Genomic DNA, 23939 nt, shown 5'->3' on the forward strand with positions numbered 1-23939 from the left:
TTGTCACTATACTTCTGTCTTTTTGTCGTATATGGAATCACACAGTGTTTCATCAGGGTTCTCTGGAGAATGGAACCTGTAGGATGTATATATATATTATAAGGAATTGGCTCACGTGGTTATGGGGGCGGAGAGTCTGAGAAGAGCTGCCGTAGGCAAGCTGGAGGTCTAGGAGAGTCAGGGGTACAGTTCTGATCAGAAGGCAGGAAGATGAACTTATTTACAAAACAGAAACAGACTCACAGGCATAGAAAACAAACTGATGGTTACCAAATGGGAAAGGGGGTGGGGGAAGGATAAATTAGGAGTTTAGGATAAGCAGATAGAAACTACTATATGTAAAATAGATAAACAGCAAGATATTACTGAATATAGCACAGGGAATTATATTCAATATCCTGTAATAAACCATAATGTAAAGAATATGAAAAAGAATATGTGTGTATGTGTATATGTGTGTGTGTGTGTGTGTAACTGGATCATTTTGCTGTACAAGGAAACTAATGCAACATTCTAAATCAACTATACTTCAATTTTAAAAACTTTAAAAAAAAAAAAAGGCTAGAAAGAGTTCTCTTGCGGCTCAGCAGGTTAAGGATCCATCACTGTCACGGCAGCAGCTTGAGTCCCTGCTGTGGTGCAGGTTCCATCCCTGGCTTAAGAACGTCCACACACTGCAGGAGTGGCCAAAAAAAAAAATTTTTTTTTTCATTTTTCCAACTTGAAGAATGAAAAGGCAGGAAAAAAAAGCCAATGTCCCAGGTCCAGAGAGTCAGGACGGGAGGTCCCTCCTCCAGGCAGAAGGCCCGCTGTCTGTTCGCCTGGACCTTCAACTGACTGAGGAGAGCCACCCGCTTTTGGCAGAACAACCTGCTTTTGAGTGTTGAGACCCTATTGCCATCCTCAAGCCATAACTCAGTGACTTGGGATGAAGACCTCTTTTGGAGACTGAGGCCAAAATTCACTTGCAGACTTTGGACTGCTAGATATACCCTAAGGCAAAAAAAAAATATATATATATATATACACACACACACACACACACACACACACACGTATGTATATACATAACTTATATTAACAGTATTAACATCGATATTAATATATTGATATATTTATGAATATATGAGCTTTCCACGAGTCCTTCAAAGTCTGCAGGTCCTTAAATAACTGTTGTACCTGTTCTGTTGGGTTTTCTAGCTGCATTCAGTGATGAGCCACAATGGCGTGTGCTTATACCATCTCATCCAGAACTGGAGCCCTGTTACTTCTTAAAAAGATTTTGAACACAGATAGGACGAAATATTAAGAGTGGCTAATTATGAGTAGTAGTGGTATCATCTGTTTCTTCATTGTACCTTTTGCTGCATATTTAGAATGAATATGCACTCTAGTCCTACTATACAGCACAGGGAGCTATACCCAATCTCTTGGGATAGAACTTGGATTAAAGATAGCATGAGAAAATGTGTGTGTGTGTGTGTGTGTATGACTGGGTCACTATGCTTTACAGCTGAAATTGGCACAACACTGTAAATCAACTAGACTCTAATAAAAACATAAAATAATTTTTTAAAATGAAAAGTTAAATTTTCCAAGAGGCAAACATTTTTTTCACTAGCTCATCCTACCGTTTGTACGTAGAGACAAGAAAGACTTCCGGATTCATCCAAAAGACTAACTTAATAGAAAACACCGAGGAAACACAGAACACAGACCTTCTGCACACCTGCTCATCTCCTCTTTGACTGAATCCAGAACAGCTCACTCTTGGTTATCAGCGTGGGCAACCAACTGGTCTCTATAACTTTGGGCTTACGTGGTGGTTTCCTGGCATCAAAGAGGAAGTAGAGAGTGGGAGGAAGTGAGTTAGAACCAAAGTCAAAGGCAACTGTAAAAGTAAATGCACTTTATTTGACTTCCTCTGTCGCAAAGGAATAAAACAGAGCTTGCAGCCTCTGGAGTGATTGAGAGGCACCAGGCTTTACGCCGAACTCAGTCATTTCTCTCAGCTATTAAACATTGTCATGTGTCGCTGTGCTCTTTTTCTTGCCTCTAAATGAACTTCCTTTGCTCCCTTGAGATTCATTTATTATGCAGTGAGATGCTATTTAAAAAAAAAAAATTCTTTGAAAGAAGTGACTGATACACTTGCTCAGACCAGCTTTTGTGCTAACTGGGTTTATTCGTCTGCGTCCATGCAAACTCACAAAGGGTTTCTGGTGAAAAAGGCAAAATCTACAGATAGGATACCTATGCACCAAATTCCTGCATATTACAAACGTGACGTCTGTATGCTGTCGCGGGCAAAGTTTTTAGCAACTAAGCACAGGGCAGAAAGAAAAAAAAAAAAAAACCTTCTTTCTTAAGCACATCAATTTATACTGCGTCAAAAAAAAAAAAAAAAATTAGAGGACTCCGCCAGTTTTAACTGGGAATTTGAAAAAGGAATTGGGTCATCTCTTTTTGGTTAATAACTGTATGAGAATATCTGCGAAGTGGATGCATGTGGAATTCTTGTCACTGAAAAAGAGGTGCCTCTGACTCCCGAGCTTCAAGCCCTTTGTTGGAAGCCGATGGTCCCTAGAGACCAGCGGGGGTTCTATAACAGGGCCGTAGGTGAGCCAGGGTGAGGCAAGGAAACTAAGAACAGTGGAAGGATGTTCTCATAAGGTAGATTTTTTTCAATTTAACATGTGTGTGGTCTGTAGAATAATGCCCCCCTTCAAGTACCCACTTCCTAATCCCCAGAACCTGTAATTATGTTACTTTACATGGCAGAGACGCCTTGGCAGATGTGATGGAGTTAAAGACGTTCAGCCCAGAAGTTTATCCTGGATTAACCTAGGTGGGCCCTGTGTAATTTCCATTAGAAGTTTCCATTTTGGCCAGAGAAGGGGATGTGATGAGCAGAGGAGGGTCAGAAAGATGTGATGGGAAAAAGATTCAGTTCGTCATTACGGACTTAAAGATCTAGAAAGGAGCCAGGAGCCAATGGATGTGAGCAGCCTCTAGAAGCTGGAAAAGGCGAGGAAACAACTTCCCTTAGAGCCTCCAGGAAGGAGAGCAGCCTGCCCGTACCCCATCGTTAACCCCATGGGACCGTGTCTGACCTCCCAACTACAGAATCATATGATTTTGAAGCTCTGTTACATTAAGCCACCAACTTCATGGAAAGTTGTTATGGCCACAACCGAAACCCAATACAATATTTTCATTATTTTTTTGTGAGCTCAGGACTTCCAGCCTTGTTTTAATTGACAATGTTCTCTTTTTTTCCTATGAAATGATAGAAAAGGGTACTATGTGTGTGCGAGGGGCTTTATTTTCTTGGCTTCCAAAGTGGAACAGGGTCCTCGGGGGTTATGTCTTACATCTCCCTGCACTGTTGCCTCTGCCCTCCATCTCGCCCTCACCTCCTTCCTTTCTTCCTTTTTAACCTGCCATGAAACTTAATTGTTTGCACACAGAGTCTGATGTTGTTCGCACAAGCCTTGCTTGGATGGCCTTGCTGATCCTGTCCGTCTCTTCAGATGCACGTCTCCCCAGCTGCAGTGCTTCACCCCCTGATAGTGGACCCCAAACCTCCTGGGAATCACCCTCCTGTGGGGTACTTGCGAAAATCCACACACCCGTTTCCCACCATGCACCTCCTGAACCAGCATCTCCCAAGGGTCTGAAAATCTGCATATTTAGCCAGGAATATAGTCCTTAATGGAGTATGAAGAACGTAATTCTAGCAGCAGAAAATTGACACATCTTATGCTTACTAAGTCCCCTCACCGCTCCCTTCCATCTGTGCTTCTGATTAGGCTCCCCTGTGCCTAGAATTCTACCTCCCCACTCTGATTCCCTGACTCTTTCAGGCAAGCCCCTCCTCATGCTTTAATGGATATTGTTTGATTATTCCACTTCTCACCTCCTGTGAAGGAGTTCCCAGCCCTACCTTCATTCCTGGAATCCTAAGGAGCATTCATCATAAATTAGGTTGAAGGCACTTGACATAAGGTTTTATAATCACCTGTTTGTCTTCATCAGCAAAATTTTACCCTGAAACGTAGAGATTGTGCCTTATTCATTTTTTTTTCTCCCAGCACAGTGCTGGTGAGGTATTAAATGCTAAATATATGCTTATAAAGTGACCGAGTGGAGGAATGAATACAGAGACACATTACATAGTAGAGACAGAACGTCATGAGGCAATTCTCTGCTTTCTCCTCTAAGCATCACGCTCATTTTCAGTTACCTGCCTACGGGGACCCAATTTAAAGAGACAGTCACATATGTCTGCATGAGAGGAGAAATTTGGGGTATGGGTTTTCTGTGTTAGACAGTCTCACCATGACAACGTTACCTTCAAAATATGTTGTGCTTACCTCTAAACACTTCTCATCGTTTCCATGAAGAGCCCTCTGGTCCAAACTTTGTCATTTCTGTGGCCTCCCTGTAGTTCCTCCAATATGACAAGTCCGTGGGCTTTTATTACACACCAGGTCCTCTGCTTGAGAAAGTCTTTCTACATCATGGTGTGTGGATCATGGCTCGAGCCCTCCCAGAGAGGTTGTGCCTGGCCAGCCTATCTAAAATGTGCTCCCATCACAAGCTATTAATTTATCCTGCTTCCTGCTTTTTTTTTTTTGAAATACTCATATAAAATATCTATTATATATTTACAGTTGTTTTAACCTGTCTTGACAATTAGAATACAAGTTCCATGGGCATTCCCGTTGTGGCGCAGCAGAAATAAATCCGACTAATATCCATGAGGATTCAAGTTCAATCCCTGGCCTCGCTCAGTGGGTTAAGGATCCAGCATTGCCATGAGCTGCAGTGTAGGTTACCGACATGGCTCAGATCCTGCTTTGATGTGGCTGTGGCATAGGCCAGCAGCTCTAGCTCAGATTGGACTCCTAGCCTGGGAACTTTCGTATGCTGTGGGTGTGGCCCTAAAAAGCAAAACAAACAAACAAACAAAAATACAAGTTCCATGAAGGCAGAAATTTTGTTCACTTTGTCCTTTGCTCTTTGCTAGGATAGATCAACCTCTATAGAAGATCAATATAAGTAGCAGGCAATGCGTTTAGTAGGCATTCCATACATTAAATGCAGTATGTATCCAATACCATTATATGTAAGTGGCGCATGTGGGTGTGGCAGAATATTCCAGAATGACCAAGCAGCCTGGCAGAAGGTACAATGCATATGTGTTCTCATTCAGGACACAGGTATCCTGAAGTGGATTTAAAATCCTGCAGTGGCCAAGCTTCAAGAATTTGTCAAGAAGTTTTGATGCATATTCTGTTTCCTAGGTATAGGCGGTTATTTTCTAAGAAAGCATGTGAGGGTTTGCCTGTGTTTTTTTTTCCCCTTTATGAAAGTGGTCCCTGCCCTCCCGTGAGCTACAGCCTGGGGAAACGCTGCTGGGTTTGCTGTGGACAATGATGTTCCTGGGTGCAGGTCCAGTTTAGCAGTTCCTGTTCCACTGCTGAGATCCGGTTAAAACTCAATAAGCAGAGTTAGAGGTGGGCCCAGAGACAGTGCCAGTGCAAGACAGCCACGTGCTCTGTTTCCAGCTCCCTCCAGAAACTACCTCTTTGTTTTGAATTCCTGGAGTGGCGTGAGCCGCCCACCTGCAGGATTTGATCTTGGGATTTTTTTTTTTTTTTTTTTAACTGCATAGTAACTGTGATATCAAGCCTAGAACTTGTCTTTGTTAGCTTCGGGCCATTGCTGTCTGTATTATCTTCCTACCTAGGAGTCTCTCTTCATTTTGCTGATGCCCTGGAGGGATTTCTGAACTCTGATCCATTTCCTTTCCACACCTCGAAGCTTCTTCCTTTTTCTTTTTCCCCTTCTGGGCTACACCTGCAGCACTACAGCCTGAGCTCTTAGACACTGACTTCCTTTCTTTGCTTTTCTCAATTTTTCTTTCTGTCTTTGGCAGATGAAATGTTCCCTAATTGCAAGGATAAAAAAATAGACTCCAGGGACCCAGTGTCCAAGGCTGCATGGTTTTCTATTTTGAGTTAGAGTTGTATGCTTCCCTGCCCGACTCTTTACATCTCCACGCCCGGGGTGACACCGTCGGCATACGGTGGTGGTGCCAGTCGGGATCTTGTTCATTTGCTGGGCATGAACAGCTCTGGGATAGTGCATGTGATGGCTTTTCAGAGAAGCAACCCTGCCTTTGAAATGGTTCTTTTAAAGCTCTTAGATGTCTGGGGCTATATCTCTTTGCCTGAAAGAGAATGAAAGGAAAGAAAGAATATGTTGGCTGTATCAAAGGGGCAGCGCTTCTTTCTTCCCTCGCCATCCTTCCTGTCTCCAAGTGCACTGTCCACGGGGACATGGTATGGGCATGTGCTTTGAACTTGATGACTGGAAAGAGGGGTGAAGAGGGTATGTACCTATAGGAGACGTAGTTTAGCATGGGTGCTGGTTGGATGAGTTTGGGCTGTCAGAAAACCCCAAAGTCAAGGTATGCTAACCTAAGGTGAGCAGCCTGTTTCCATTAGCCCGGGGCTGTCTTGATTTTAACACTGAAAACCATATATCCCAGGCAAACCTGGATGGTTGCTCCCCCCGACCGAGCCATTCAAACACAGTTTTAAGTGCCCACTGTGCGCCAGCATGGCTTTTCAGGAGGCTTGTGGTTCGGGCAGCCAGTCCTTAGCCTGCCCTCATCTGCATTTGTCTTCCTTCTGTTTACATAAACCTTTAAAGGTTGCCCTTTTGTTAACGATTTCTCATTCATGCCTGGCCTTGGTTGTCCTGAATGTTTGACCCTCTGTTAATTTGATTTTATTCTCTGACATGACCTTGGTCTCTCATGGATCCAAAATGAAAATGCGTTTGGAGTGACAGCAAAAATTGGATGTGGGTGGATCCCAGGGAAGACAGTAGCTCACAGAGGAGAAGAGGTTCAGGATGGAGGGGAAGCAAGGTGGAGCTGTGCTCGCCATGGCAGGCAGAGAGCGTGCCCGTGGATTTGCAGGAACACTGTTAAAATGTCAAAAGCAGGTGTTTCTTTTTTCTTCAGTCTGAGCTTCAGGCTAACATGGGCATTCAGCTAAATCCCTCCCAGGTGCTGAAACAGTATGTGGTTTAGGTTTTGAGGTAATTATTGCTGAGTGCATTGTATAGCCAGTGCACCTGCCAGGTAGATGTTATGAAAAAGTGTTCACGGGGAGGGGGGCAAAAGAATTTAGGGGACAATTTTTCCATCACAAGACCTCTTAGGAAGCCTATTAAGACCATCAAAAGCCAGTCATGGAGCTAAATATATTCACAATATGGTTAACAACACAAATGACGCAGGAGGAACCAAGAATCTTAGCAAGATCAACGAGTGGTTCCAAGTTAGAGAAAATGCCAGCATTGCCCTGAGAAATTCAGGAGCCGCCGGGCCATCCCTATCCTGCAGTTGACTCTTGGTGAGTTATCTTGTAGTAAAGCTGGATATTTAGCTATTTAGACTTGGAGATTTAGATCTTTGCTTGGGTACGCAAGAGAAATACTTGGTCAGATTGTCTAAAATGAAGGAGAGACAGGGTTGTTCAACAGCAGGCAATGCCCTCGGAATAAAGTGGAGAAGAGTAAACAGCAGCAAAAGTCCAATGTCCCTGTAGCTCAAGGTCCAGCGGGAGAGTCAGAAATGAATCAGAAAGCTGCCTGAGTTGGTGTACAATCACCGCCATGATGATGCTGTCCAGGAGAGGTACCAGGATTTCTGAAAGCAGATAGTGGAGGGATTTGGACCAGGTGGGTGGCTTCCCTGAGAACCAGAAAACTGGGCTCCGATGAGTAAAATCTGTGCTTATGTAGTGTTTCATCTATGCTGGGCACTGCCAACAGCGTTGCTTACATTTTCTTGATTAATTCTCACGTATCGAATTCTGGAAGTCGGTGTTATCCTTTCAAACTGCCTTTGCTTTAAGAAGAGTATCCCATCATAATCCATCATCTTGGGTGGGGGGATGCTCTACCATCGTCAGTAACCCAAGGAAGCATATTCCATTAAGATCTCCTAGAATGGGGATGAACAGGAGCAGAATTTGTCACCCCAAATATGCCTGTTTGGGCATAAGGATCCTTTTAGGCTAATTATTATTTTTGAGAAACAGCAGACACAGAGAAAACTCGGAAACCTTCGTAGTAGTTACCCTTTTGTAAGAGACATTTATCGAGGAAACTTCCGTTTGTAAGGGGGTCTCCAGCTCTCTGCCAAGATGACTGAATCTCTAGAAACATATCCATAGGGAAGGCAAGGACTGAAATCTACCCAACCACTATGCCCTTGTTGACTGTGCTTTGCCCGATAACCTCCTGTAACGGGCCCTCCCCACCCTCAAGCAGAAGATGGCATTTAAGGTAATGGCTTGGGCCATTTCTGAGAGTTAGTGTTAGTCTCCCTTGCCCACAGGTACACACATCATTAGACTTCTGTTTTTCTCCTGTTAATCTTTCATTTCGAGGGGGTCTTCACTAAGCCCTTAGGAGGGTAGAGGTAGAGGTTTCCCCATTCTCCTTCCCCAAAGAGGCTCCCTGAGCTTCTCTTTTGTGCCTCTATATCTAGTGCCTAGAGATTCTGCAGAAGTGCAAGCCTTGCAAAGATTAAAACTCAGATATTAGTTGAACAAATTGACTTATTCTTCATATACAGATTAGAAAATTTGGCCTAAGTATCTTAGATGTCTTCAAAGGAGGAAGCAGGGATGTGTTCTGATGTGTGGGCAAGTGCATGATGCATGGTCTGTGTAGGCCAAGGGTTTGCTGCCTCTTCTCTGCATCCTTGAAGGGACGCACCTGCCTCGTGTCACGTGTATTTCCTCGAAAAGCAGGATCTTGGCAGTGTCATGCCCTCATAGACCGGAGAGTCGTGTATCACAAATGGTAGAGAGGGGCCCACGAGGCTTTGAAACCTGCTCCTACAAGGTCACCTGTCCTACAAATAGGCATGTCTGGCCTCCTGTGTCAAGGACTGAGCTTCCTGGCAAGCAAGGATTGTTTGCATGCTGATAGTTCCTCTTGCAAGAACCTTCTGAAAGCCTTGCAGTGCAAAGCTTCTGTATAGTGCCAACACAAAAGCTTGAAACCTTGAGTCTTCACCCACTTGGATTAAATGTTTTACGTGACTGTGCAGCTACTTAGAAAAAACAATTTTCATAAATTGATGTGCTATTGGAAAAGGTAGAGAGGGCAGTTTTAATTTTTTTATAACTTTCTCTTCCCCTTAGTTTTAACAGCTGCAGAGGCCTCGATGAGGCAACTCCTTTTAATAAAACTCACTGGTTAATTTATTGAGATGGACTCCACTTGTCCCTATTTCAGGCAGCTCTCCAGGGCCTCCCACATCCACCACTCCAGCACTGAAGGGCCGCGCAGGCTTGGTGGTGCCCAAGGAGTCCATTCTCTGTGACTCATGCTTTCTGGGCCCTGAGAGGCTTCAGTTCATTCCAGGGTATTGAATTGCTAAAAGCACTCAAGGTCTTACTGAAGGACTAGGCAGAGCTCAGGGATTTTACCCCATTTTACCTTGATGAAAATGGACCCCAGAAAACTGAGATGCCAGCACACACATGCACACATGCATACACACTCACATACATGCAAACAAACACATATATAACACACATGCATATGTATAGAGTTATACATATACCCATGCATATACATGCATGCACACATATGCACACACATATGTGTATACGCATACACAACACACACATGAACATACATGCACACATGCAAACACGTGTACATACATACACACAATAAACACGTGCATATACACACACACACGGATGCACATATACATGTATACCCAATGCACAATGCACATAAATGCAAACATGCACACATATACACATCCACACATACGCATGTATACACATATACATAAACACACATGCAAGCAAACATACATGCATATATACATACACACATAAACACATATGCACACATCACATGCATACACACATATACATGTATATATACATGTATGCCAACATACACACAAGCACGCAAACATATGCATATGCACACATACACACAAACACACATACATATTAGGCTCATTGATGTGACTCAGGAGAGATACTGAAGAATATGAAATTATTGCTTAAATAATGATTATATATATTTATTTTTATCTAGCTTGGTTTTGTTATTTTTGAAGAGGTGACATATATATGTCATAAATATTCCAAACAGATTAAATTATTTTTCAAATTAGGAATAATTCTCTCTCCTTTTCTCCTGTGTCACCCAGTGGTCTATTTACTCTCCAAAGGGATAACAACATGGTGAATTTCTACTAAATTTTTCCAGAAATATGTATTGTACGTAAAACATAAATTTCCCATCTTCTAATGTATATTTTTGTATACAAATAGTAGCATTTGCGCATAATTATGCTTCTTGATTTTTAGCAGTCGGTCTCGGCGATATCCCACCTGAGTGATGCTGGTGACGTGGTGGTGGAGATGATGCACACACACACACACACACACACACATGGTACACGTGCTAAATGTGACGTTGCTCTAAGCTCTTTCCATATAATGCTTACGACGTCCTTCCAACAGCTCTGGACCCTATTCCCCCAAACCATTCTGTAGTGCTGGCCCAGCATGAAATCACTGCCTCTCACTTAGGGATGCCTTATTCTTTTTAAGGGCCGCATAGTATCCCTTTGACCAGATGTGTCCCTGTGCCCTGTTACTGACGGCTTAGGGTTCTTGTTCCTATTTTTGGCTATTGTAAGCAGTGCTTCCATCTTTCAGTATTTCACTACATACCTTTGAACTTGTGCTTTGTGTACATGTTTGTAATATCAATTAATCAAGTTCTAGCAGCTGGTTTTTGAACACCAAGTGCTGATTTTGGTCTTACGGAGAGGAGAAATGAAGAGTGCTTACTGAAGCAGGCATTTGTAGGGTCTCTAGTCTTGCAGCCAATTCAAAATGGCCCCAGCGGAAGTCCAAGGGCTCACTAAGTCTGTGTTAAATGAAAGAATTAAGTAGACAAAAGCTTCCATGGTTTGGATTATTCACAATGTATGTGACATTTTGGTTTACCTGAGCTCATTAACTTTATAGAAACATTACCCTCCTTCTGCTGATCAGGGAAGGAGACAAAGTCTCAAAGATAAGAAAGAGCAGTGTCATCTCTGAACTGCAGCTCTCCTGCAGAATCCCACTCATACACTGCTTCTTCTCAGCAGGCTGTGACTCAGGGAATGCTCCACATCGTGTCCACTTGTACATGGTGAGTAATATTTTCTCTTTCTTTCGGCAAGAGAAAATATTAGCTATAACGTCCAATACAATAAAGAGATCCCTAACACACCTTCAGTGCTTATTGTGTGGAGCACCTTGAGACAAACACCAGCGTTGCATTATCTCACGTGCGGCAGACAGTCGCCCTAGGAACCTCAGTCTATTGCTGTTGCCTTTTGCAGATTAGAAAAAAAGACAGCTGAAGCTAAGCAAAGTTTAGTACTTTGCCTAATATCATAGGGACCAGTAATGACGAAGGAAGACTCAACTCCAGATGGGACTGTCTCTGGAGCCCCAAAGCCTTGAATGCTACTTCTCTCCCGAAAGTTGAAGTAAATGTGACAGAGATACCTTTTAAGACCTTGGAGATGATATGCCTGGGTTGTGCTGAATCCTGATTGTGTCTATATTTCCTTCAGTTTCCTGTCCTTTATTTTCAAGAGTCTTCCATATACCTCTTGAGGAATCTGTCTCAGCTTCTATTGTAATGAAATCTCTCCTATAGTGAATATTCAGTTGTTTAATAAATAACTACATATTTTTTAAAATGACAAACTCACCAGAATTGGCCATTACTTAATAATCACAAACACCAAGCTTATGAATATTTCATGCTCACTCATTTCTGCTGAGACTGTAAGCATCCTGCATTTCTATAGCTAGAGATTATGCAGGGAACAATGGAAAACATATGTTTTGTGTGTTTTCTTTAACAATTTGATGATGGAGGAACACCTGGCAGTGTTGGCGATAATGTAAGAAACGGTCGCCTTTTGTTATTTGAGTGCTTGAAATAAAAATCTCAAATGGCAAGTTGTAATCCAAAGCACAGTAATTATAGAAGACTGTATAAAAAAGGTATACATTTTAAATTCATAAATCTAAATGAGTCTATCTGCAAGTAAGTAAACTTTATTCAATTTTCCACGGCAACTACCTATCAATGCCATCACCCAAAGTACTTCAGACACTACTCAGATGTTACAAAGTTTCAGTTTGGGATCCGCTTGTTTTTTTCTTTGTTCTCTCCTGTTTTCTTGCAGCCAGTGAATACTAGAGGGTTTTTTTTTAAATTTTTTTGTTACACTTGCTTTATAATGTTCTGTCAATTTCTTCTGTACAGCAAAGTGACTCGGTTATACATTTAGATATACATTCTTTTTTTCACATTGTCCTCCATCATATTCCATTGCAAGGGATCAGATATAGTTCCCTGTGCTATACAGCAGGATCTCATTGCTTATCCACTCCAAATGCATAGTTTGCAACTACTAACCCCAAACTCCCAGTCCATCCCACTCCCACTCCCTCCTCCTTGGCAAACACAGGTCTGTTCTCCATTTCCATGAGTTTGTTTCTTTTCTGTAAATAGGTTCATTTGTGCTCTGTATTAGATTTCAGGTATAAGTAATGTCATATGGTATTTGTCTTTCTCTTTCTGATGTACTTCACTTAGTATGAGAGTCTCTGGTTCCACCCATGTTGCTGCAAATGGCAATATTTGGTTATTTTTTATGGCTGCGTAATATTCCATTGTATACTAGAGTTGTTGTAAGTGACCTGAGGGAGGAGCTGTAAGCGATTTGAATGAGGCTGCAGGATGGGGGAGCAGTTGAGGATGGGAACATAGGAAAGGCTTCCTTTAACAAGGAATGTTTACACATGGGGAAGGATCCAGAGAGGTGACCTGGCAGAGGGGTGGGATGTGAAGGAGGTGACAGGCATTAGAAGAGCCCACAGAAGAAACAGGACATTTTTGAGAAGCTGGAGAGAGTCAGGATGGTGACAGCATTGTGATGGAGAAGAGCAGTAGCATGAGATGGGCAGAAGCCAGATCCTGCAGAGCCTAGTAAACCGTGGTAATGAAAAATTTAAACATTTGCCCAGGAATGGTCACAAGCCATGGAAGGCTGTGCTGCTGGGGAGAGATGTGATCTGGATCATGTTTATCAAGAGCATAATTATTCAGGCTGCTGAGTGAGAAATGAAGAGAATCTAGGACATACGAGCAATAGTCCAGATGAAGATTATGCTGGCCTGGAGTCCCGGATCAGAAGGGTAAAAGCGACCTGGAGAGAGGTGTGTGGACCTGAGGGCTCCTGTGGGAGTGAAATACATAGACGAGAGTGATGGATTAGATGTTGGCAGTAAAAAGAGGAGAGTGTCGCGACTGACTTTGAGATGAATGACTTGGCAAACTGGGGAGGCCTTGAGGTCTGTTTTGGACTTTATAATGATATGTCAGAATTCTTTGTTTCCTGGGAATTTGTAGCAAGAAGAGAAAAGCATGTCTATACAAGGACCACGTCCAACTTGCGCTCCACAATTCCAAGATTTTTGGCCACGTCTTTGTGGCAGGGGCCACTCTTTTTGTTAAGTTCCCCCACTCTCTTCCCAGGGGCTGCTGTGACAGTTGGGCTTATACTAGATGCCCAGCAATGAGTTTATTGGAGACGATGCGCCATGTTCCAGTCTGGGAGAGAAGAGTCGTGGGGAAGCAGCTGTCCTTGTCTTGTCCTTCCTCCCCCCATCTTTGTTTCCTTTTAAATGTGTACCTGAGATTCTCACTGATGGGCTCTCTTACCAAATCAGACAAAGTGATAGTAAAGTTCATCTGGAAAAATAAATACGTAAGAAGAGCCAGGAAAAAAGTAACTTCGAAAAGAAAAACTCAGAGGGAGTCTCATCCTAGCAAACACTGAAACAGTCTCCAAAGCCTCTGTAATTAACCTGCGTGGAAGGAGACCACATATAGACTAATAGGCCAGTGAAATAGAGGAGAAAGCCAACTATATAGTCTGAGGAAATTTAGCATAAAATGAGGGTGGCATCTCAAAGCACGGAGGTAAAGAAGGGCTTTTTAATAAATGGTGTTGTGACAACAGAGTAGCCACCTGGAAAATGATAAAATTGGATCCATATTTCACACCATGTATGAGAATACACTCCAGATAGATCAGAGATACCAAGTACGAAGAGGAAATTAAACAAGTATTAGAAGAAAACATGGGTAAACTCCACTTTCACCATAGTGTAGAGAAAGCCTGCTACCTGTGACTCTAAATCCAAAAGCCGTACAGAAAGAGATTGATAAAAATACTATAATAAAAGAAAGAAGTCACATGGAGAGAAAACCCAACCATAACATCAATGAAGTCAAAAGACAACTGAAAACTGGGGGAAAGTATGTATAAAATATGCCATAATAATGTCTCCAATAGATAAAATACTTCTAAAACTTGAGACAAGTGGACATCTTTTAAAATGTCAAGGAGCTCCTGTTGTGGCTCAGCAGTTAAGAACCTGACATAGTGTCTGGGAGGATGCGGGTTTGATTCCTGCCTTTGCTCAGTGGGTCGGGTATCCACTGTTGCCATGAGCTGTGGTGTAGGTTGCAGATGCGGCTCGGATCCCACATTGCTGTGGCTGTGGTGTAGACCAGCAGCTGTAGCTCAGATTCGACCCCTAGCCTGGGAACTTCTATATGCCACAGAAAAATAAAAATGAAATAAAATGTCAAAATGCAGAGACAAGTCACATAAGAATGTATATAAATTGCCCTTAAATATACCAAGAAGTATCAGTCATAATTAAAGATATTAAAATTAAAACTCTGGCACATAATTCATTGCCTATCACACTGGCACACTTTAAACCGTGAGACAGTACATTCTGCTGGTGGGGCTCTAGGAGACAGAAACTCTCAGACATCGCTGGTGGGAATGCCAACGTGGAATCTGGCAAAATCTAACAAAACCACATAATCACGTACCTTTTGTCTCTCGGTTCCTCTGCAAGTCTTTGAAGGTTCACTTTCTACAATATGAAAATACATATGCACGAGATTTGCCATTGTAGCATTGCTCATCATAGCAAAATTTTGGAAAGAACTTAAATGCCCACACAGGGGAAAGGAGGTGAATAAATGATGGTGCAGCCACAAAAGAGAGTATCGTGCAGCTGGGAGGAGAAAGAGGACACGTTCTACCGTTTGATTTGGAGGGAGTTCCAGAATGGCCGTTCAGTGAAAACAGTCAAGTGCAAGAAAATATCTATAGCACATTCTCCTTCATGTCAGAAAAAGTGTATCTAAAAGTATGCATGTGTCTACTTATTTGTGCAGAAGAAGTGCAGAATTTTCTGACCAAGAAACTAACTAGACCTATGACTTCTGTGGGGTGAGTGGGAAAAGGGTGGAAAGAAATTGAGCATTTGAACGGGGTAGCAGGGTAGCAGCAAAGTGTCAGAGTATATCTTGTACTTGGACTTTTAGAACCAGAGTCAAGAAACTGTACACCAGAAAATAAGCGTATAAGCCAAAAAGATGTTTGTTTGTTTTTTTCAGCCACCCTGTAGCATATGGGTTTCCTGGGCTAGGGATCAGACCCGAGCCGCACCTGCAACCTTTGCTGCAATGCTGGCTCCTTTAACTCACTGTGCTGGGGCTGAGGATCAGACGATTGAGGTTGTGTGCTGCTGATTCTGTCGGACCACAGTGGGAACTCTGCGTAAAACATATGTATGAGCAAAATCAACCAAGATGGGAAGGGGCCCCAAGAGTAATTAATAGTAATGAAGTAATGTAATTGATCACAAATAGGTGAAGAAGAAAAGAAATAACTTTGGAAAACAAAATTTCAAGTGGATCCAAAGAGCCGAAGGCAAATAACTTTTTTTTAAATGCTGGGCTTTACTTTTGTAAATCTGTTTCTCCTAGAAAAATGGGTGAGCAATTCTGAGGCAATTTTTTGTGTATATGAGGATTAAAAAATATATATATTGTAGGGTAATATAGTCAGCTTTCTCCTTGTCAAAGAAAACATATACAAATGAATAAAGTCAGTCAGCCCTGGGGATGCTGTGTACAACAGAATGACTGGAGTTCACAGCATTGTATTGTATGTTTAAAAGGTGCTGAGAGAGTAGATCTTAAAAGTTCTCCCCACAAGAAAAAAAAAAAAAGTAACTATGTAAAGTGCTGGATGTTAACCAAATTTATTTGGTGACCACTTCACAATATATACATATATCAAATTATGTTGTAGTATACCTTAAACTAACACAATGCTATGCCTCAGTTATATCCAAAGGGATGTGTCTATATGTGGTGTTGGAACCTGGGTGGATAGGACTGAGAGAAAACAGAGACAGAAGTAGAAATATCAACTTCAGAATTTTAGCATCGTCTGTGATCCGAGAGGCTATGTTTTTCACTGTGTATTATTTCCTCATAATATCTCATAACAAAAAGGGACCCCTTATTAAGAAAAAAAAAGTTAGGATGATTAAAAAAGAAATGTATATTTCTATAGTAGTTGGCAGGCTATCACCCAGGAGTTAGCAAACTTTTTAGATTATAACTAAATATGGCTTTGTGGGCCATGAGGCAAAAATCACAGATATTATTATCAAGTGTTTTCTTTTATCAAAACAGAAGAAACAAATTTGTAATAAAAGTCTTTGGCTAAGTTCAAAATACAAAAAATAACATCAAGGAAGTTTCTGTTGTGGCGCAGCAGAAAGGAACCCAACTAGGATCCGTGAGGATGCGGTTTGATCCCTGGCCAAGCTCAGTGGGTCAAGGATCCAGTGTTGCCATGAGCTGTGGTGTAGGTCGCAGACATGGCTCAGACCCTGCGTTCCTGTGTGTGGCTGTGGCGTAGGCTGGCAGCTGTGGCTCCAATTCGACCCCTAGCCTGGCAACTTCCGTATGCTGTGGCTGTGGCCCTAAAAATAAATAAACAAAAATAATAATTTCAAGGGTTCCTGTTGTGGCTCAGCAGGTCAAGGACCCAACGGTATCTCTGTGAGGATGCAATCCCTGGCCTCACTCAGTGGGTTAAGGATCTGGCAGTGCCACAAGCTGTGGCATAGGTCATAGGTGTGGCATGGATCCAGCGTTCCTATGGCTGTGGCTGTGCCCTCAGCTGCAGCTCAGATTAGACCCCTGGCCAAGGAACCTTCCACATGTTGCAGGTGTGGCCATAAAAAGGAAAACAATATTTCACTCTTATTAAATAACAAACATTTATTATTAAAATATAAAAGTACAATTTTTATAATACTCAAATTATGCTTTATAATAATCACAAGATGAAATTCCTGTTTGTCAGAACGGTAATGTTTTCCTTATTTATTATTCAAAGTCACTGTCCCTTATCATCGTAGTGATTGCAAGAGTGCATTTGTAAAATACAGTATCCGTTCCCCAGAAACAGGTAGCTAGGAGGATTTTGCCCCTGGGCCACAGCTGGCCAACCCCTGACCCAGCCCATGCCTACCCCTCCAACGTCACCTCTGCCATCGCCCACACCTGTTCACTCTCCTCAAGACACAGGAGCTTTCTTTCCATTCCTCAAGCAGCCCAAGTGTCTGCTCCTGGGTACACAGTCCCTAGCTCTGCACCTAGCCAATCCCAGCATTTAAATCTGTTCCAATGCCAGTTTCTTAGAGCAGCTCATTCTGATCAGCCCATGTAGGTGAGCAGCCCCCGACTCAGCTGCTTTTTATCCTACCTCCCAAGTTAATCTCCTTTACAGATGTCATCACTCTCTGCAGCGTCATACTTACGTATTTGTTTAAAGGACTTCCTGTCCCCACCTCTAGTTGAAGGTCCTGACACGTTAATGTTTGGTTCAAGCTAATGAATTACCTGTTACTTGGCATGTAGTGACATTTTAATAAATGCTTGAATCAATAATGTTTGAAGAGAGACAAAAAGGGACTAACTGTAATCCGGGTATTGCATATGCAATACAACAAAGGCTGAGCAGGAAAGACACAGTGGTCACAATGGGAGTTTCAGATACTGAAAGATGCCCCTGCTGCTCTGTGGAATTCTGGGAGAAAGCGGCTCGCTGTCACCTTATAATTGCTTGGTAAGAACACCCCTTTCAGGCTTGTCATTAACGTGTTCTAGGTCTGAAATCACAGCTTGTTCACCTAACTTGCACCTTGACCATCGGAAACAAACGAACAGAAGAAGAGATCCTGCCAGTCACACAAACTCGTCTGCGTTCTATGCAAAAATAGCACAAAGAAACATTTACCTTTAAAATGGCATGACCCTTGGCGTTCCCTGGTGGCTTAACCAGTTAAGGATCTGGCATTAGCACTGCTGTGGCGTGGGTTTGATTCCTGGTCTGGGAACTTCCACATGCCGCAAGCGCAGCCAAAAATTAATAACAAACTAAATTCAATAAAAAACAAATAAAATGACATGACCCACAACTCCCCAAATAATCAGGGTATCCAGAGTCACCTGTGAGTCACTAGGAGGAAAGATTTATTAAGATCATATTTCATTTTCTCTGAGAAATGAGAGATTTCCTATTCTAAGTGGAATGGTATTCTAAATGGAGATGGTAAAATGCAAACAACTTAGTATCAAAATTTAGTATAAAAGCTGCTGGGTATATAGAGAAACGAAAAGGAAAGGGGAAGCTGGAATTAGAAGAGATTCTAAAATTGTAATTGTCACAAGCTTAGGGGAGAAAATTAGCCATCTTAACAGACACTGCGGTGAGGAGAAAACTTGTAAATTAGATTTATAGGGAAGTAACCTCAGCATAGACAAAAAATAAACAGAAAAGAGCAAAGTCAAGCACCACATGTAACTAACCTTGGAGAGTTCAACTCTTTGATGGATTAAGTAGCCTACGTAGAGTATTGTCTGTCTAGTGATGATTAACTACTGAATTGAAAACAAATTTATGTGTGGTTTAGGACACCCATTTGCAAGAGCAACATATATTAAAACTTTTATGGAATAACACTCTATATGAAAGTCAAATAAGGAAAACTTTTGCTTCCCCTCAATGAAGTCAGCAGGGATTGTTCAAGGTCCTTAGAGCATTTGCTTTGTTTCAAAATCATATGAACAGTTTAAAAACTATTTTGTAAATCCCAAAACAAGAAAATACCATCTACAATCCACTTTCCCTACTATTCAGCTGAATTCATCGTCTGGGCAATGTTCATTTCTTTGTTTTATGTATATGAAATATTATATAGTTATGATGATAGCTATTATAAATAATTTTATAGTCTCTATTTCCTTACTGCATCACAGACATTCTTAGGTTGCCATATTTTCTTTATTCTCATTTTTTATGGCAACCGAGTAGTCTGTATCAACATGGCATGATGGTTTGTTTTTGTGTTTTTCCTAATTTTTCTTTATTAAGATACCACGGAAGCTTTTGCATTGGTTTTGAAGGGAAAACATTTTCAATTCAGTGTTTTGCTGCACTCCAGTTTGAAAATAATATCAAGCCATGTAGAGAATGACCCGCAGAAGTCATTCTAAAAACAGCCATATTTTATTTATGTGCATCTTCAATTTCATGTCATAAAAAAGCATAGCCAGAACGTTGTATCCTATACGTTTCATTAACAGGATGCCCAGCATATCCGGTCTCTGTTCAGTGAGTTTGGGGTACCCTGTCTACAGTGACTGTGACTCACATAACTCTGTGTCGTTTTCTTTAGGTAGTTCATCGTCCTCTGAAACCAGTACTCTTCTGAACCTCTGTCCTGTGCATGACCTGCCTCCTCCCACTGACATGTAAGTATCATGAGGGCAAGGACCTGGCCTGGCTTGTCCCATGCTGTCTCTGCAAGGCCTGGACTAGACGCAGACGGCGTAGTCAACCGGTAATTGTGGACAACTGAATAAACGAAGAGCAGAGTGGCTGCAGAGCAGGTACAGAATTCCATTTTTAATCCCAGAGCTCAGACTCCAGAACTATCTTCTGTTGTACAGGAGGAATACCCCACGTGCCCTTTTCCTTTCTGCCGTTCCCTCGATGTGGTGGCAAGAGTGAGTACTGGTTTTGTTGCCAGAACTCGGCCTCTGCTCACCTGTGTGGAATAGAAATGCAGAGACAGAGTTTTGGGTGAAGGAGAAAAAAATAGCTTTATTGCTTTGCCAGCAAAGGAGGGTCACAGCAGGCTAATGCCTCAAAGACTGGTCCCCCCTTGGGAGAGATCGGGAGGTGGGGTTTTATAGTTTGGGGGTGAACAATAGGGCTGCAGATAAGGATCAGGATAGAGGCAAGCTTGCCTTGTTTTCAAAGCTGGTGTTCAGGGGTCTGGTAGTCTTCTTTCTGGAATAAAGAAGGCTTGGTTCACATCCTCCATTTCTTGGGGGTGTTAGTTCTGCAGAAGAGCTCAGAGATATTGTCATCTACATGCCTTGAGGAGGCACCAGGACCTGCCCCCAAATGGCACTATTGTTTCTTGATGGCTCCTCCCTGGTCTCTGCATTCCCTCCCTTCCCTGATGAGCAATGGCTTGAACCTACCCCTTGGAACACAGGGAAGGTCATGGAGGCTGAAGTTTATCCCCTAGAAGCAAGTAATGGGGGACCCAGAAAGGCTTGTGTGCCCAGGAGCCCACAGGGCCCTGCTTGGTTCCAGTTTCTAAAAGATTGCAAGAGACTTTGTAGTAAATCTTCCCAGTCCCTCCAGAAAAAGGGAAAATTTGATTCCCAGGATCTAGCAGGAAACTAAGAGCGGTCTATGGATGCTTAGCTGTTCTCAGTTATGAATATCATGACAAAGTCTTTTATGATACCATTTTATAATGTTTGAGTCTTGTAAAAGGATGTGAACTTCGAAGGCAGATGACATAACATTCATTCTGCTCATTCATGGCTGCACGACGTTGTACAAGTCACTTCCTCTTTCTGCCTCATGGGGGGAAATAATAATCCCTTTGAGATGATGGTGGTAGGACCGAGGAAAAACTATGTTGATGTACGAACAACTCTGCATCTATATTAACATGTGTTTGGAGTGTTGCTTTGTACGTAGAAAACATTCCACAAATATTAACCCTCGTCGCCGTCCTCCTTATCATCCTTATCATGTAACAGTCAGTTGTTTCCCAAACCCAGTTAACTTTTTACTTGTAGAGTTAAAATGCCAGAGGTCACGAAGTAGTTCTTTAAACAAATAGGACACATTCAAGGCTATCCCTTGAATAATCCCTCTTGCTTACTTGCGTTATGCTGCATCTCTTGACTGGAAGGGAAAAGGAAGAATGACCAACTTTTTTTTCTTTTTCTTTTTTTTTTTTTTCTGGAAATGGTGCATAACTGTGGCTTTGAACATGCAAATGCATCATTCACAGGAAGGTCACTCAGCGTGTGTCCTCAAGAGGGGAGGGAGGGTTTAGTGCTGCTGCTTTGGACTGTACAAATCCCAGGGGCCAAATTATGTAAATTCTTCCAGCAGTTGGGAGAGTGTCCTGCCAAATAGTGGACATAATAAATGTTGTTGATGTTGTAATGAAGATACTTAAGTTTCTGAGAAAATGGCTTCTTTCTTCAGGTGATTGCTTTAGGACCAAAGCCTTTCCTTGAAGGTGAAGGGGATTTATGTTTTTTACCCAGACACGTAAATTAAGTGAAAAACATCCCATCTGAGGCAAGGAAAGACTCTTCTCTCATGCTGAGGTATTCATAGGCTCTGTCGTAGGCAGCCTCCCCAAGAAATCTTTTAGTAAGAAACCCAACTTAGTGTGCTGACTGATTCTCTTCCCACCTTTTCAAAAACTGTATTTTCTTGCAAATACTTACGAAGTCATGATGAACTGGGAAAACCTGCACACAAATAAGAATATGTAATTATGGTCAAGCAGGTAATCCATTTTGTATGGATGTAATTCCATGCCACAGATAAGAAATGTCACCCAGGGTAGCTTCATTATGGACAGAGGTGTCAGGATCAGCTCTGCGGCAGCGACACACTTCAAAGCCTCAGTGGCTTAACCAGAAGAGTTTATTTCCTGCTCATGCAAATTCCACTCCAGGTTTGTAGCTCTGCGTGGCCACTTTCTTGAAATGCTGACGTAGAGATTCACACCTTTCTCATCTTGGGTCCCACCATCTCATTATGTGTCTTTGGTGCTCATCACTCGAGGGAAAGACAGAGCCTATAAAATTCATACCCATTCTGCTATGCTTTCTTTGACTTGCTGAAAACTGTGGGTCACAACTCGTCATAATACCCCCATCTAACTGCAAGGAAAATGGAAAAGGCTCTAGGCGGGGCCGGGGGGGGGGTCATATAAATATCCGTGATCAATAGTGTAAAGATACAATTACCAGACTATATTCTTAGAAATATTAGAGCGATAAGCTGTTCTGAAGAAAACAGCAAAAGGCCAGAGACATTCGATTAACCAGAACGCTATTGCTAATGTGTTCCTTTGCATTCCTAACTTAGAAATTCCCAGGGCACCTTAGCATGTTGTCACCTCTGAGAGACCACTCTACAAACAGGCATGATTATCCTGGGTTAATGCTGATGCATTTTGGTTATTTTTTTTTCTTTTTTTGCAAACTCAACTGACCATAGGCTAATTCCTCTCCACAACACCCATGACCGTAATGCACTGAACACTCATTAGACAAATATTACATTAGGTGTCTTGAAACACTAAAATGAAAACCCCAAGAGGCACTTAATACATCTTTATTGACAGGACACTAAATAAACAGATGAGGAGTCACTTTTCAAAGTCAGCGACACACATTAAGTCAAACTTTTGGGAACCAGATTTCTACCTAGCACCTGTATTAAAGTTGAAAAATAAAAATCCTAGGTCAAGTAACCAGCTTTTGCTCACAAGATGCTACACATCACTCTTGATGGGTTTTGTTGTTACTATTTTTTTCCCTGTGCTGACTTGAGTGGGGTTTTTTGAGTGTCATCAGCCGCAGCTCATCTGCCCAAGATTTCACAGTGGAATCAGCAGTGTGCTATGCTCAGCATGTTCAGTGCATCCCACACTTCCATCCACACAGGAATTTAGGCATGAAAAACAAACCCCCCATTGTGATGGAGAGCAACGAAATGATATGTTGTATCAGCTCTGCTGGATGGTTTTCCCTGCTAAAAAACCTCGCAGACTCACCGTAGGGAGACTCAGTGCTAGTGTACAGACGCAGTGCTAATGTACATTGCACATAATCCAGTTCGGTGAGGGTTTGAGCAATGATCAGTGTTGTGATGGGAGCTCATGGTTTGCCTTGGGTCCGGAGAGTGGCTGGTTGTTGGCAGCGAACCCCGGAACCTGGGAGGAGAAAACAATACAGAAAACAATGTTATTTGCCGTCTAATTTTCTATAATCCAGAAGGATGGTTATGCTGAATGATAACACACAGAGGGGAGATTAAATATAATAACACACTGTTCACACTCTGCATCAGAAGTTATTACTTTTGGCACCGTAGAGGCTGATGCTTGGCACTGGGCATTGCCAGGAGGTGTTAAGTGGGTAAGTGGTGCTAAGGAATAGAGTCGTCTGTGGGGAAAATGACAGTAATGAATTGCTTGTAATGCTGTGAAAACTCAATGAATTTGATTAAACACAGATGGCAAAACTGTTTCCTGGACGACCATTGGACACAACCGTTTATGCTGACACACGCTCTCTCCCAGTGACAAGTCTGACAGGAAGACTGCTGCTTCTGCTGCCCATTTGTGGAGCATCTTGACAAAAAGTGACCAAGGGGATGAAAAGAGCTCTGCCTCCCCCCATCCCCACCCAGCCTCCCTTAATCGGCAGGTTCACTCACACACAGTTGTCTCACGTGGTTGGAAGGTTTTCTAGAAGGGGCAAGTGAGCATTAGAAGTTGCCTCGTCCTGGG

At 42.3% G+C, this 23939-nt stretch overlaps 1 long non-coding RNA gene across 4 annotated transcripts in view; it reads left to right on the forward strand.

The window, feature by feature from the left end:
- The window catches only part of LOC110257443 (uncharacterized), a 678610-nt gene that overhangs the window by 450658 nt on the left and 204013 nt on the right, over window positions 1-23939 (forward strand). For 3 of the 4 annotated variants that reach the window (XR_014832642.1, XR_014832644.1, XR_014832643.1), the window contains exon 4: window positions 19770-19845. This is a non-coding gene — a long non-coding RNA (uncharacterized LOC110257443). Of the gene's footprint in view, window positions 1-19769; window positions 22884-23939 lie in introns of those variants that run through there. The other variant, XR_014832641.1, reaches the window with a different exon arrangement.

This window comes from Sus scrofa, chromosome 17 (assembly GCF_054392235.1).
Source record: "Sus scrofa isolate SSC_HxYL_T2T_F1_AM1 chromosome 17, Sscrofa_HxYL_maternal_Yorkshire_Landrace_v2.0, whole genome shotgun sequence".
NCBI lineage: Eukaryota > Metazoa > Chordata > Mammalia > Artiodactyla > Suidae > Sus > Sus scrofa.